At 51.2% G+C, this 15165-nt stretch overlaps 2 protein-coding genes across 2 annotated transcripts in view; one reads left to right on the top strand and one right to left on the bottom strand.

Annotated features, from left to right (window-relative positions):
• Positions 1 to 3533, bottom strand: part of LOC132080961 (ankyrin repeat and fibronectin type-III domain-containing protein 1-like) — a 247480-nt gene extending 243947 nt beyond the window's left edge. Inside the window, exon 1 of the mRNA XM_059484388.1 lies at positions 3395 to 3533. The gene's annotated coding sequence lies outside the window, so the exon portion shown is untranslated. The remainder of the gene's footprint in view (positions 1 to 3394) is intronic.
• Positions 1 to 15165, top strand: part of TEDC2 (tubulin epsilon and delta complex 2) — a 77624-nt gene that overhangs the window by 50180 nt on the left and 12279 nt on the right. The gene's annotated exons all lie outside the window — the stretch shown is intronic.

Below are 15165 nucleotides of genomic sequence, written 5' to 3'. Positions count from 1 at the left end.
CCTGGCCAGGCTGCCAGCACCAGTGGCAGTGCCACCACAGCCACCAAACAGCAGCCACTGCTTTGGAGGGGACCCAAGCAGACTTTTGGTGGTACAACCTCCCCTGCTTGTGCAGGAGGTCTCAGCAGAGAGGACCCTCACTCCCAAAGGAAAAAAAGAGCAAGTACCTGTGCTCTTGCATTGGCTATCATTGGAGAGAGGTCACCCATGAGGGGACCCCAGCCAGCAACATCTGTCCCTTTGTCCTTAGGGACAACACGTGGCTGAGCAAAGCACGGGTGCAATCACAAGGTGTGAAGGCACTGGGGTGGCAGCAGAGCTCCCAGAGCTGCCAACACTTCCCTCCAGAAGGGAGAGGAGCAAGGGAGCCTGAGGGGCAGAGCCACACAGGATCCTCTCCCACCCAGCAGCTGAAGGGGAGCAGAGACCACAGAAACTCATTCCACCTGAGCTTCAGCATCCAGCCCAGCCATAACTCTGCCCAGGACAATTCAGAGTCACTGAAATGGCACTGCTGTTCCCCTGCTGAGTCCACCCTCCAGCTCTGTGGTCGTTCCTCACACCTTTCTGCATCCCAAAAAAAACCCAAGCAGTGCCAGCCAAGGCAGGATTTGGTCCCCATGCTCTCATTCTGGCGCAGTGAGACACAGGCCAAGTGTCTCACAGGTGAGGGAGAGACTCCTGCAGCTGAGCAGGACAGGCACTGAATACAGGAATGCAGGGCCAGGAGCCACAGGGGCTGGCACTTGTCCCTTCCTGCCTTAGGGCTGCAGCAAACAGGCTGTGACACTCCACAGAGCCTCAGCAGGACACAGCATCCCTCACCTGCCACAGCTCAGCACTAAGATGTCATTTAACATCCCAACTTCAGAGCTGGAAACACCTGAAGCGAGCTGGGAGGGGAGTGCCAGCCCAGCCTGGAGAGGATGCAGGCTGCAAACTCCAGGCCAAGCTGAGCACAGCTCTGGCCCTCTCTGCCATCCTGGAGATGGGGAAGCTGCCAACACTCATTTCTCCTTTTGGGACAGAAGCAGCCCCACAGGGAGCAGCTGCACCTGAGGGCAGCCAGGCCCTGCCAGCAGTGCCCCAGGGCTGCCCCCTGTCCCTGCCAGCTCCCAGAGCCAGGAGCAGGACACACAGGGCACCTGGCTGCACTGGCTCAGCTCCCCACCAGCGCCCTGCCCTGCAGCTCTGGCTCCAGACACAGCCTGGGCTCCCCAGGCACCCCAGACACAGGCTCTGCTCCTGTGCCATTCCCAGTGCTGCACTGCTGCACATGCATGGCAGGGATGGGGATTTCTGCAGCTGAGCTCCGTGCAGATGGTGATCATGTGCCCTCTTAGAGATGACAAGAGGAGTGTTTGCTCTTGAGTTATGACTCGTGGGAGGTAATTGGCATTCCCATTGCCATAATGACCTCGTGCTGGACAGAACATCTGACCCTTCTCTCATCACTGTTATCATCCTGGAGGAGCACACAGGACACTGGCACTGATTTCTCTTCAAGGTGAACACCCCAAGCTGCCCATGCACATCACAGCAGGTGTCAGTGCTGTGACAGAAAGCTGGGGTAGCTGCTGGTACTGCACAAGGATGGAGATGCCTCATCCCAGTGAGGCTGTTCCCCAGAATGAGACACCAGGAGCCATCAACCCCTCTGCAGGGCTCTGCCTCTCTGGGGAACACCTCAGCAATGGCATTGCCTTCCCTGCACTGGGAAAGGCCATCTGAGACTGACACAGCTCCAGGGTGCAAACAGGAATGGACTGCAGGTTCCCTGGGCCGGGAACCATTTAAACAACTGTTGTCAGCATAAAAACAGATGTGGTTTTTCACTTAGAAGAAGGGGAGCAGGAAGATCTCTACTCATCTAATTAATTAGTCCAACATTATGAGAAATAAAAAAGACTTATCAATGAAGCCCAGCTTTGCTGAGGTGAAAGCTGTAAAAGTCAACTTTCATGTACCTGGGGACAGGCTGGGATAGGAATTTTCCCACCTGTATTTCAGGGAAGAAAACACCATTATTCAGCAAGTTCTGAACTTCTCAAAATGCAGGATAATTTCCAGGGACCACATGGGAGTTCTCAGTGCCACAATAAAATTAATTCAGGGAAATAAAGCAGAACAGCCAACCCCAGAGCATGATACCATTGGAGACAGCCCAGGCTTAAGAAGCACAAAGCAAATTTCCCTGGGTTTAAATATTTTTGAGGTTGCTGTTTTAAAGGTAAAACATTTATGATAAAAAAGGAAGATAAATTGCCCTCTCCTCATTTCACTGCTGGAATTGCCAGTTGAGAGCAAAACCAGTGCCCTTAGGAAGAAGGTAAGAAGGAAAAGCGAGTTCCTGAGCACCACACTGCACCATCCCCTTTTGGAGGGGAATAAACAGAAAGCTGAGCATGACACAAACACAAACTGGTCCTTCACTTGCAGATGTTTCACTGGTGTAAACATGCATCCAGCCAACCCAAGGACCAACTCCAACTTGCTCATCCCCACGTTGAAGCATCCTGCTGACTCCAGGCCTCAGGAATCAATGCCCAGCACTTGCCTGCTCTGTGTTTATTTCTATAAAACACACACAACTTGTTGCTCGTATTGAAGAACCAACTGCTCAGGGAGCACGTCTGCACATACTGTATTCTCAGGGAAGCAATTTCTGCTGGTTTGGTTGGCTGAACTTCAATGTCACCTGCACGAGAAATTTCCCTGTTCCCCCATTCTCAGACAAACCTGAAGAAATCCAGCAGAGGAGAAAAACCGAGGCTGCTCCACAGAGTGACAATCCATGGCTGCAGGAGCCAGGACAGCAGCCAGCAGGCTGGGAGTAAACAGCCCGCTGCCAGCATCGCCACTTCCCTGGAAATCACATATTCTACGGAAACCTCGAAACCAAAGGAGCAATGGTGCAGGAATTAACCTGCCAGACGAGGAAGCCTCTGGGCACACACCATGGACCGGGATTAGTGCGGTCCAAAAGGGCAAACATCCTCCGAAACCAAGGCAGCAACAGAGACAAGGAAATCGTTTAAAGTGAAAACCTGCTAAGGAAAAAGGCGCTGGCGGCAGAGCAGCGCTCCAGGGCAGCCCCGCCAGGCAGCCTCTATTCACTGAAATCGAACAGCAAAACAGCATTGCAAGAGCATGAAGTAATCCCACCCCTGCAGTTCGTGTTTTCCTACCCAATTAGCTACTCCAAGTGTAAGAGGGAAAGGGGAAAGGAAAAAAAAAAGAAAATTCAAACGCGCTGCAAAGCCAGGAGATGTTTTGCAACTCCCGAGCTCCCGCAGCAGAGCCCCGCGCTCCCGACAGCCGCGGGGGCACCACGAGGAAGGGAGGAGAGCAGGGGAAAGGGAGGAGAAGAGGGGAGAGGGGAGAAGCCGCTCACTCGCTCCGCCGTCCCTCGGGCCCGTCCCGCGGCGCAGCCGGACCGGAGCGCCCGCCCGGCCACGGAGGGCACCGGGCCCGGCCGGAGCGGGGAGGAAGCGGCGCTGGGGGCGGCCCCGGAGCCCGGCCCGGCCCAGCCCGCCCCGCCCCGGGATGGGGCTGCCCGGGCCGAGCCCGTTGGTGTCCCGGGGGTTCCGCCCCGCGGGGACAGCGGCGCTTACCGCGGCACGGAACGCGCTGCTCCCGTGCGGTTCGTCCCGAGTTTAACCACACCGGTTTGAAATCACTGATCGGAGCGCTGGCAAAGAGCGCAGGGAGCAGCAGAGCCCCCCGAGGCTGCTGGAGCTGCTCCGAACCGCGCTGGGCACGGGCTCGGGGCAGCCCCTCCCGCTGCACATCGTCCTGGGCTTTTCTTAGCTCTGAAGTGCTTCTAACCTCAGACTCTGAGACATCTGCTAGAGCAGGATGCCTGGAGAAAGTGAAATGCCGTCCCAGGCTGGATGTTAATTTTAAACCGTGCAAACTCTCAGTGCTCGCGAACAGCGGCAGGATGCTGCGGGCGGCAGGCAGGACGCACACCCCGCTCCCGGAGCTCACGGGTGAGGTCCCTCGCAGCAAAGCAGGGAGCCACACCCGCGTTTTGATGGCTCGGGGATTCCTGCTGCCCTAAGAGAAACCGGAGGATCAAGGAGTCACAGTGCTTTGCCATCGCTACCAACTCCTCTTTGAGAGTGGCTGCTCCTCCCGGCGCTGCGCTGCCTTCCTCCCTCCCTGCTGATCATTTCATTTCCCCTCCACCGCTTGTCCTGCGTTCCACTGGCGCTGCAGCTGGAGCCGGGAGTGCTTCCCAGCTGGAGCCTGCAGCCCCTGATCCCCTGTGCCAGCTGCCTGCGGGCACCTGCAGCCCCAGCCCACCATAGCCCCAACCCAGCCTGGCACACCACCGAATGCACTGAGGGCAGCGAGTGCACACAGCTCCGATGGGTTTGGGAAAGTGCTTTTGTGCACCCCTGTGTGCTAGGGTGCCAATGTCGTGGGGATGGCACACATCCCTGTGTGCTGGGGTGCCAGTGTCATGGGGATGGCATACATCCCTGTGCCAGTGTCATGGGGATGACACACATCCCGGTGTCCTGGGTATGGCACACATCCCTGTGTCCCAGTGCCGTGGGGTTGGCACACATCCCGGTGTCCTGGGTATGGCACACATCCCCGTGTGCCAGTGTCATGGGGCTCAGCTCCATCACCTGCCCCAATGTCAGACCCTGCCACCCCCACTGCCCTGAGCTCCGTGCTGCAGTGCAGAACAACAGCAGCTGCAGGTTGCTCTCTTGTTCCTGCTGTGTTGCCCCAGACCTGTGCACAGAGATGCAGATGGAAGCAGAGGCAGGGAGGGCCTCTTTGTGCAGAGTCATCAGCCAGCCCAAAAATTGGTTTTGTCCGTTCTCTGGGGCTAGGTAGGGTTTTCTCAGTGATGTCCAGCTGCATGGGCAGTGCAGGGTGGGCTGGAAACCATGGGAGGTTATGGACATAATATCCCCCTGTGTTAACTCCTGAACACACTATATATACCTCTGTTAAATTCAGGCAGGAAACTGCCTGTATTTCCATGTTCTTTCCATTGGTATTTTGTGCACATCCACCTGCCAGGCTGCAGAGCCACAGAGAATTTAATTTCAGTTTAAAAATTCCAAGAACACTCACACTGTGGTGATTCGTATCAGCAGCCTCTGGTGCCAGCCCCAGGTTTATGTGACTGCCTCTCATTAGCACCATTTGGAGGTTAAGGCTTCTGGGATTTACAGTGGAGATAAATGTGCTGATGGGCAGCCCAAAGAGCATCTGTGAAACCCTGTGTTAGCTTGTTACTGGGAGTACCTGGGCCTCATCAGTCTGTCTCTGAGAACAGCATCACCCTCTTTCCTCATGTTTGCCAAAACATAAGCACAGAGAGTAAAATACATGAGTTAATCGGGGGGAGATATACTGTGGGATGAAGAAAGAGACACCACAGTGAAACGGTCTGCTAAGAATGGCAAATGCATTTTCTGTGTGTGATTAGACAGAAAAAAAATCTTATGAAAGGCCTGTGTCTGGCAGAGGACCTGTGGCATACACTGAGCTCCCAAGCTAAAATGCTTGAGGCATGCTCTGGTTTAGGAAGGAAAAATGTTTTCCCTCTCAGTCAGGAGCACCTTGATGCAAAGCATCAGCACCAAGAGAGAGCTGGGGGGTGGAAGTGGCTCCTTGCAGGGGCTGGGGAGGCTGAGCCTGCACAGAGTGCAGGTGCTGACCCACACACAATTAATGGTCACAGGGGTAAAGAGGAGGGAGCTGAGAGGCTTTTCTGGGGCATTTCACAGCCCTAGGGACGTGCTCTGCCCCCCTAGAGCAAAGTGCAGGAGCTGCTCCTCTGCAGGGACCCTGCCCCAGGCACTCCTGATGCTGCAGACCATGGCGAGGAGGATGCCATGAGGAAAATGGTGCTGGGCACCCCCAGCTGCCCAGTCTGGAGGTCCAGAATGTGGATTTCCTGAAGGCCAAGCAATGCAGGTCTCAAGACAAGTGAAAGGAAACAAGGAATGCCAATGGGCTTTTCAGCTTCATTGATTTTAGATTACATCAAATATTCCTACTCAATGAATATTCCTATTTAATAGGAGCACAGAGATGCTTTGAGGGCTGGTGACCCTCACCTACAAAGCCAGGCTGAGATCTGGGCTGTTCAGCCTGGAGAAGGTTCCAGAAGACCTTAAAGCCCCTTTCATTGCCTAAAGGGGCTTCAAGGGAGCTGGACAGGAATTTGGACAAGGCCCTGGAGTGCCAGGACAAGGGGGAATGATAGAGGACAGGATTACATGAGATATTGGGAAGGATTTTTACTTGTGAGGGTGGGCAGGCCCTGGCACAGGGTGCCCAGAGCAGCTGTGGCTGCCCCTGCATCCCTGGCAGTGCCCAAGGCCAGGCTGGGCAGGGCTGGGAGCAGCCTGGGACAGTGGGAGGTGTCCCTGCCATGGCAGGGGTGGAATGGGATGAACTTTCAGGTCTCTTCCAACCCAAACCATTCCATGATCCTGTGATTCACCACTCTGCCCTTGCAGGGAGTGAAGGCTGCTGCAAAGGGCTGACATGGTGTCATGAGCATCCTTCTCCCTGCAGTCTGTGACTGCCACTGCCCCCAAGCCTGGCCAGTCATGGCTGCCCTTCCCTTCCCTTCCCTTCCCTTCCCTTCCCTTCCCTTCCCTTCCCTTCCCTTCCCTTCCCTTCCCTTCCCTTCCCTTCCCTTCCCTTCCCTTCCCTTCCCTTCCCTTCCCTTCCCTTCCCTTCCCTTCCCTTCCCTTCCCTTCCCTTCCCTTCCCTTCCCTTCCCTTCCCTTCCCTTCTCCCGTGCAGGCTGAACCCACCACGCCTGGGGGTGGCTGTGGGGGATGTCAGACCCAGCCAGGGAGGGCTCACGTGGCTGTGTGAGCACAAGTCATCCTCACTGGGATGGAGGTGTTGGGGGTCAGGTGAGCCAAACCCCCTCAGAGCAGCCCTGGGATCCTTCCATTGTGTGAGGCTGCTGTCTCAGATAACTCCATGAGACTGGGGACCCTCACTGGGGTAACCCAGCTCATTCTGAGTTACTCTTACATTCTGTTACTCTTCTAAACCTTAAGAAATCTGAAGTCATTCGAGTAGAACCAATTCCACTGGACATCATGAATCTCTATTTGAATCCTGATGCAGCTTAATTGGCTTAATTTATTGAGTTGGTTTAATAAAACCAGTTAATCTGGTTTAACTGGTGTATAAAATAAATCTTGTTTGAATATATAATGTGTCTCAATTTTACAAGCCTCCGCAACATTCCCTCATCACATTATTTCTATTTTAGATTGATTCTCCAGAGTTGGACAAAATGGCTCTTAACCTCCCTCCAGGCAGCTCTAAATCTGCCATGGAACAGTGGGTTACCAGAAAAATGAACTATAATTAACCCTGAACATCTCTCACTTTGCAGTCCTCTATAAGCTTATGAGGAGCAAAGATTCCAAGATGGCAGGGCAGCCTCATGGACAAGTCTTCTGGAGTGAGCTGCTTTTCAGGGTCAAGAGACCAGCTGTGCTTCAAATCCCTGTCTGTGTGGTGAGTGAGGCTGCCAACACCAACACCAACACCAACCCTGGCACTGCACCCTGAGGCCAAGCCCTCACCTGGCACTGCAGCTCCAAGGAACCTGTGCAGGTGCACTCCTGCTTATCTATCCTGCTTCAAACACGGTATTGGTTACCCTGGCCTGGGGCTGCAGATGAGACATTGGCAAATCCCCTGTTTAACACCCCTGCTTCACTTCTGGGACAGCTGCTGGGCCTTATCTTCTGCTCATCAGTGGCGGCACCTTTCCTACAGTTTATAGGAAGGGCTTCTTCCTATCAACTATGTTTATATTTATGTGTCTATAAAGCGTAAACCATGTTTATATTTATGTTGTCTATGGTTTGAGATCCAGCTACAAAACCTTGTCTAACTCCTCTCCTAATTCACAAGCTTCCAGTTCAGACCGAGCTAAGGATTTATAATGAAGGTAGCTGCTAATGAGCTGACGAGAGGTGCAGCACTGGATCATACTTGCTTTGAGAAGCACTGATCAAAGCCCTGTGCTTTCTGGTTGGAGAGCATAATTAACTACAATTTCTAAAAAGTCAAGTTTGGGTTGATTAAAAATGCCATCTGACAGCTCCAGAGTGCTGTGGTGTCTCATGATGTGCTGTGCAGATGCAGCACAAGCTCAGCATGGTGTCCCCCCCACCAGGCAGGAGAAGGGCTCTGGCTCCTTTCCCAGCAGGCTCAATCCCTGGGGTATGCAGGGTGATGGATCTGCCCCAGGAGGGCTCTCAGGGCTATGGGACCATCCCTCCGTGAGCAGCTCAGGGTTCTCCTGCTGCCCTCTTGCAGAGAGCTCTGCACATCTGGTGCATCCCCACATCTGGTGGGGATGGAGGGGTCTGATGCCATCAGCAGCAAAGTGGAGAGCCTGCTCCAAGAAAGCAGACAATCCTTATAGTGGCTTGGGAGATTCCTGCCTCAGAGGAAGGGAAATGAAAGAAATGAGAGCTGCTGAATCCTTTTCAATCTTCAATACAAGCAGGTCAAAGCAGTTCTTTGACCATGAACTCCAGGACACAGATTGCCTGGTTATGTCCAAGCCACTAACTCCCGGGGTTCACTCCTGCCCCTGGCAACACACAGGGGCTTAATTCCCACTTTCTAGATTCCCATTTCACCTCCCATCTCCTGTTTAACTCCTCAGCCATCTGAGGTCTAGAATACACTGACAGAGACGTTTAACCAAACAGTGCCCAACCACAGCCCGTGCAACAAAATTCTGAGCGCAGCACTGACACCTGCCATGCCTGTCAGGGAGAGGGAGCTGCTGGAGAAAATCACAGGCACCTGAAAGCAGCACTGTGTGCATCTGCTCTGCTTCGGGAAAAGAGCCATGGCCTTGGTCAGCCCCCTCCGGCCTTCAGCTCCCACTAAAGCTTATTTTATCTGACACAGGAAAATTCTTCATTCCCAGTTTCATTCCCACTCTGTCTGTTCCAGCTTGCAGGAGAGCAGAATCTTTGGCCAGGCGATTTCACTGTCAGGGGAACGTGTCCCCTCCAAACCACACCACCACAGCCACAATCAGCTCCTTATCTGGTGCTTTTGAATCTGAATGGAGGCTATGGCCACTCAGCCCTTCCAGTGAGGGAGCCACAGAACAACTTTGTCAGCTCAAATTAGAGATAAAAACTGAAAACAAAATGGTAAAACACCTTCCTGGTACCTGATCTAGTGAGTGGCATCCCTGCCCATGGAACAGGGCTGGAACAAGATGAAATTTAAGGTCCCTTCCAGACTAAATCATCCTGTGATTGCATGATAAAGTACTTGCACTCCCTTCACCTTATAGGAGCTGGACCAGACCTTTCCTCATTCAGGCCAAAGTTGGGCTCAGCCCTAATCAAGATAAAACCCCAATTCACAGGGAACTCACCTTATATTTTCACAGATGGGTGTGATGCAGATCCCGTGGTGCCTTCTGGAAGAAGTTATCTGATTTATTATGATGGAAACAAAACCTCTTCATAGTTGCTGTGATTTTCCAGAGTGTTAGGCAGGACAAACTGCCTGGAGAAATTAGGAGGTTATGGAAGAGGGTCTCCATGGCTGGCCTATCTTAAAAAAAATGATTTATAAAAGCCATAGGTACTGATTGCTCATAATCAGTCCTTACTTCAAAACACAGAGGAGAATTGAAGCAACTTTTTCTTTTTCCTCTGCAGGCTGATCTGGCTCCCTGCTGGGAACCAACAACACTTCTGCTGAAGGCTGAGCTTCTGTTTCTGGGTCAGACAGAAACTCAAGCACTCATGGAGATGTTATCAGAGTGTGGAGCTGCCCAAGAGATGGAGAGCTCCTGCTTTGGGCAGATGACATGCTATGGAAAAAATGACCCTTCCTAGATGATCTATGTGCCCACAACTAATATTTTTTTCCACAGATGAGGCATTAAAATGCTGATACAATAAAGGAATTTTTATTTCTATGGCACTAAGAATGGATGGGGATTTTTTTCCCTGTAAAAATCTGAGATCTAGACCTGTCTGATAGCGTTGACATTCTCCATAAGGATGAGAAGTGGAAGGTGATTTTAGTGCAAACATCACTGGTGAAGGAAAGGATGAGCAGACGTGAGGTAGAAACTGAGTGTGAGATACAAGCAGAAATCAGAAGCCCTCCCAGAGATGACATGCATGTGTTTGCATATCAAGATTGCTGTATATGAAAGACTTTTACACAGTTTTGGCTGAATGCCCTCAGAGACACAAAATGGACAGCTGAATTTGTAAGTGAATTTCAAATGCTCTGAGAAACTCCAACTCAGGCCTTAAATCAAGTTCAGGAGCAATGAAAATGAGGTTTCCAGCACATGAAGACCTGCAGTAATTTTTGAATTCTAGAAGAGGAAGATAAAAGTGAATAAAGAAAAACAAGCTCAATTCTGAGCTTGATTGCTGCCCACAGGGAACAGGAAGGAGCTCATCAAATGCTCTTACCTGAGCAATAGATGATGTGATGGCCTGGAGCTGAAAGGTCTTGTCTGAGACCAGCAGCAAAGATAAAGATGATGCTAATCTGCATTGATTAATCAGTTTAATCTGGCAGTGATGTCTGCAGAAATTTAGATACCTTTCCTCCACCTGATGCAGTCTTCTCCATCATCAGCTTTCACGTATCATTTGACTTAATCAGTCTTGTGCAGAAGACTGAAACACAGTGTCAAGTGCTTTAGTAAAATCTAAATAGATTACTGCAATCTCTTCTAGCATCAGTCACCACACCCTAGACTCAGAGCTGACAATTCCCTTCTCATCTAACTCCTAATTATTAACTAAATAGGAAAAATAATAAAAGACAGGAAGGAGAAGCAATCAATAAAGCCATGGAGAAGCAATCATAAAGCTTCTTTGCCACCAGCAGGGCCCTGAGGCCACTGATTGTGGATCTCTCTACATGGATACAGAAGCATCCAGAGCTTTTTCTTTCTCAGTCTTTTCTCCTTTTCAGTTAGCCCTGAAGCAGATTTATTTGTGCAGCTACTGCCAGCTCAATTCTCTCTTGTGCCTTTGCACCACATGGTTTTCTGAACTTCTGGACTTTCACCAGTTTTAATTTTCTGTACCACAGGACCATCTCCACCAGGACCACACATGGTCCCATCAGGGTCTGCTCACACAGCACAGGCATCTGCTCCTACAGCAGGCAGCTGGCACTGTGGAACAGCCAGCAGGAGCTCCTGCTGCAGGCCCAGCTTGAGCAGCTGCTGCCATGGGGCCATGGGGAGATGCCTGCAGAGCTGGCAGTGGGGCGGCGTGCTGGGCAGGTGAACCCACCTGTGCTCTGCTCCATCCCCTGCACAGACACCTCCCAAACAACCCTCAATGCTGGCCCCAAATGTCCTGAGAGGGAAAATCGAGGCCATACCAAAGTTAAAGGCTTGATGTTCTTTTCTTCAGGTAGAAGGCAAACATTTGGGAATAGATGTGAATATGTTTGAGCCTCGCCTTACCTCTCCAAGGTGTGCATGCTCCATGTTTGAACTTTCTCCAAGAAGCAGCCAGCAGTGTTTTAGCTTTTATCCAGGAATATTTTAATGGAAGACAAGAAAATACATTTGTTCTACACTATAGCAATTCTGAGGGAAATAAAAAAATACTTGTCTTTGCCCTTGCTCCTCTTCGTCCTCCATAGGGCTCAAAGTTCCCCAGAGCTCAGATCTTTGCATTTCATTCCTGGTGGTGTTTGTTTTTCACTCTTTTTTCTTGTGAGTTTTGCTAATAGCTTTTTTTTTTTTTTTTTTTTTTTTTTTTTTCGGCTTAACTCATGCAAACTTCAGTATCCACACCCTCCAGTGCTGATGAGCCCAGAGTTCACCCCCCATTCCCGGAACCTGCACTTTCCAGGGAATTAATGGTGCTGTACAAGCATGAAACGATCAGGCAAATCTCACAGCCACACTTGGTCCCAGGATTAAGGCTTTGCATGAAGCCTCAGCAGGAGAAGCCCTGTTCAATGGGTGGGACAATTCTTGGTCCCACAGGAACCCCATCTCCTTTTCTCCCCATCTCCAACAGTCTGTCCTGTGAGAAGGCCAGAGAGAAAAGAAGGAAAGATCCCTCAGGTTTCCATTTGGCTGCATTTTCCCAGACTGTAAATCAGGTAGCAAGAAGCCTGGAGGGCAGAATAGCCCCATAAATACCTCAGTGCTATGGGTGACTCTGCAATCTGGGCAAGGCCCTTCCCTTGTCCAAAAGCTCCAAGAGACAAGGTTTTCATTTGGTGTGAACCGAGACCTCAGCCTGGGCTTAGGATTTTGAAGATGTGTTAATGTGATGATCCTTAACACATTCAGTCCCCAGGGGCAGTATTAATCCACTGCTTTCCCTGTGGTTTAAAAACTCGTGGCCTGGCTTTATGGGGACCTGCATGTGTTAAATGCATCATTTTCCACAGAAACGAGGGAGGACAGACCCCCTTGTTACTGCAGTCAAAGAACCGCACTGGCAGAGTAAGACAGCGAAGACAGAACACTCCTGCACATGGTGCTCACAGGGGCTAATGATGAAGTGCTGCATCTGTTTTCCAAACAGCCTGGCCAAATCTCCAGATTCACAATCTTCCCTGTGCCCAGGCCTCACTGCACAGCCCAGCTCTCCTTGCTGAAACACCAAACCCGGGTTCCTCACCTCCTTCCCCCACGGGCAGACAGGATCCCCTGAGGGCCGGCCCGGGTTAGCACAGCCCGGCCAGGGATCACCGGCACCGCGGCCCGGGGCTTTGGCCTCCGCCGTGTGCAGGAATTCCTGAGGGACAGCGGCTTCTCCCGACCCTGCCCGGCTCCAGCAGCGGCACCAGAGCCTCTGCAGAGGGCTCATCCCGGCGGCTCCGGTCCCGAGAGGCAGCGGCAGCCCCGAGCAGCGGCGCCGGGCCCGAGGGCGGCGGGACAGCGAAACCCAGCGGCGCCCTCGCACTGAGGGCTCCGAACCGGACACGGAGACCTCCTTTGGAAAGAATTCCCTTTTCCTTAGATCTCCTCACCTCAGCTGCAGTCTTTTCCAACTTGGATATGCACAGTCTTGACAGGAATGAGGGACTTGTCTTTGCAAACAAACTGTGGATCTGCTGGTAAATAAAGCTAGGTACTGAGGGATAAAATAAACAATGGGAAGGATTTCACTGATTGATAAATGGAATGAGAGATTTGTCTTTACAAACAAACTGTAGGTCTGCTGATAAATCAAATTGGGTACTGGGAGATGAAAGAAACAATGGGAAGAACCATAAAATCCCCAAGAAATTCCACTGAGTGACAACAAGGAAAAGACAATGGTGGGGAGTTATACATGAGAAGGTGGTATGAGGCGTTTCAGGTATTGGGCGTTTCAGAAAGTCTGCACCTGTGAAGTACCTCAGCCAACGGGGAAAGAGAGAGGGACATGAGGCCAGGAAATGAGGATAAAAAGGAGGCTGTGTCCCCCTAAAATTAGAGAGACTCCAGGGGAATGCCCCACGGCCTCTCCCTTTATTCAAATAAAGTTACGGGGCTTCTCTCTCTCCTTTTTGGACATAAATCTCTGGTGGTTTTAGATTAATTCTCCTGACAACCTGTTCCATGGTTTCATACACAGGAGACTTTCTTTGTCCTCCCTATTTTGTTTCAAACAGGGCTGATCCAATGTAACATTCAGGAAAAGGGTGAGGATACAGACTATTTCCCAGTGAAAGCGTCCCTGCTGTCAGCATTTTTCACCTAGACAGCTGAAGCTGAAGCAACCTCAGGTTCTGCCAGGTGAGGTTTAGGTTGGATATTAGAAAATAATTTAATCACTGTAAGGGTAGTCAGGCACTGGCACAGGCTGTCCAGGGCAGTGATAGAGTCATCAGCCCAGGAGGTGTTCAAAAAACATGCAGATGTGGCACCTGGGGATGTGGTTTAGTGGTGGGTTAATGGTTGGACTTGTATGAAAAATCCCACTATGAAAAGCCAGGGTCCATAAAGGAGACAGAGGAGTCCTGAAACTTCATTCAAATAAAGGCAGAGAGTCCACCAGGGCACACACCTGTGGGAGTTTCAGAGGGCGCACCCTCCTTTTACCCCAAACTCCCAGCCAGCGTGTTGCCCTCTTCCTTCCCCATTGCTGAGGCACTGGGAAGGCACAGCCTTCCTGAGCAGCCTAGCCCATCTCCCCCTTGAACCTCTCATTTTACCCCAAAGCTCAGAAACTGAAGCTCGTGCAGACCCACTTGTCTGTTTCAGGAGTCAGAGCTGTCTGGGCTCTGTCACAAATCTGCTGCTGGTGATGCCCTGTGCAGGCTGGCCTGGAACAGAGACTGGACACAGTTACAGAATAAAGCAGGGATTTGTTAGGAGGCCTCAATGGATGCACCTTGGGCAGCACAAGAGCCCAGCCAGGGCAGCACCCAAGGTGAACCAAAATGGTCACAAAATGCACAACCAGTCACGGGGTCCCTCACTTTTATGAGTTCTGCTCCATTTGCATATTGGAGTTAATTGTCCAATTCCAGCTTTAGCCCATCAAGTCCCATCCTTGTTTTTCTCTCTTCAGTCCACGTTGTTTGTGCTCTTGGGCCTGAGATTTGGATCATTTGTCCTTGGTCCCCAGCTAGAGAAGGAATTGTTTTGTCTCCCTGCTCTGTGAAGAGAGCTTACTATCTTCTAATATGAAGCTCAGAAGTGCACACTAAAGCAGCACAGAATCTGAAAACTATAAAAGCTAAAACCTGAGGCCTCATTTGAAGCTGGTAGACACATTAAGAAACATTTCAAAGACATTAACACCCATCCCCTCACCCATGAACTGTGTGTAAAAACATTAGCACACGTCTTTCCTATCACAAGGAACTGTTGCCTGTGACTGTCCTGCTGCCCTGGTGATGGTTAAATACCTGCCTGCCCAGAGAAGCAGGGAATGAATTCCTGGTTCTGCTTTTCTTGCATGGCCTTTGCTTTCCCTGTTAAACTGTCTTTATCTCAACCCATGACTTTTCTCACTTTTACAATGCTCTCCCTTGTCCCATTGAGAAGGGGTGAGTGAGGGGTGTGGGGCTGAGTTCCTGGCTGGGTTTAAGCCACAACATGCCCGTGTACATAGGGAGGATTTTCCTGTGTCAGTTCAGCAAAGAGCACTGATCCCCATGGGCAGCACACAAGAGGAGCACG

The sequence above is a fragment of the Ammospiza nelsoni genome, chromosome 17, assembly GCF_027579445.1.
Source record: "Ammospiza nelsoni isolate bAmmNel1 chromosome 17, bAmmNel1.pri, whole genome shotgun sequence".
Lineage (NCBI taxonomy): Eukaryota > Metazoa > Chordata > Aves > Passeriformes > Passerellidae > Ammospiza > Ammospiza nelsoni.
Note: the sequence above shows the minus strand (reverse complement) of the source record. Positions and strands in the feature narration are given on the sequence as shown.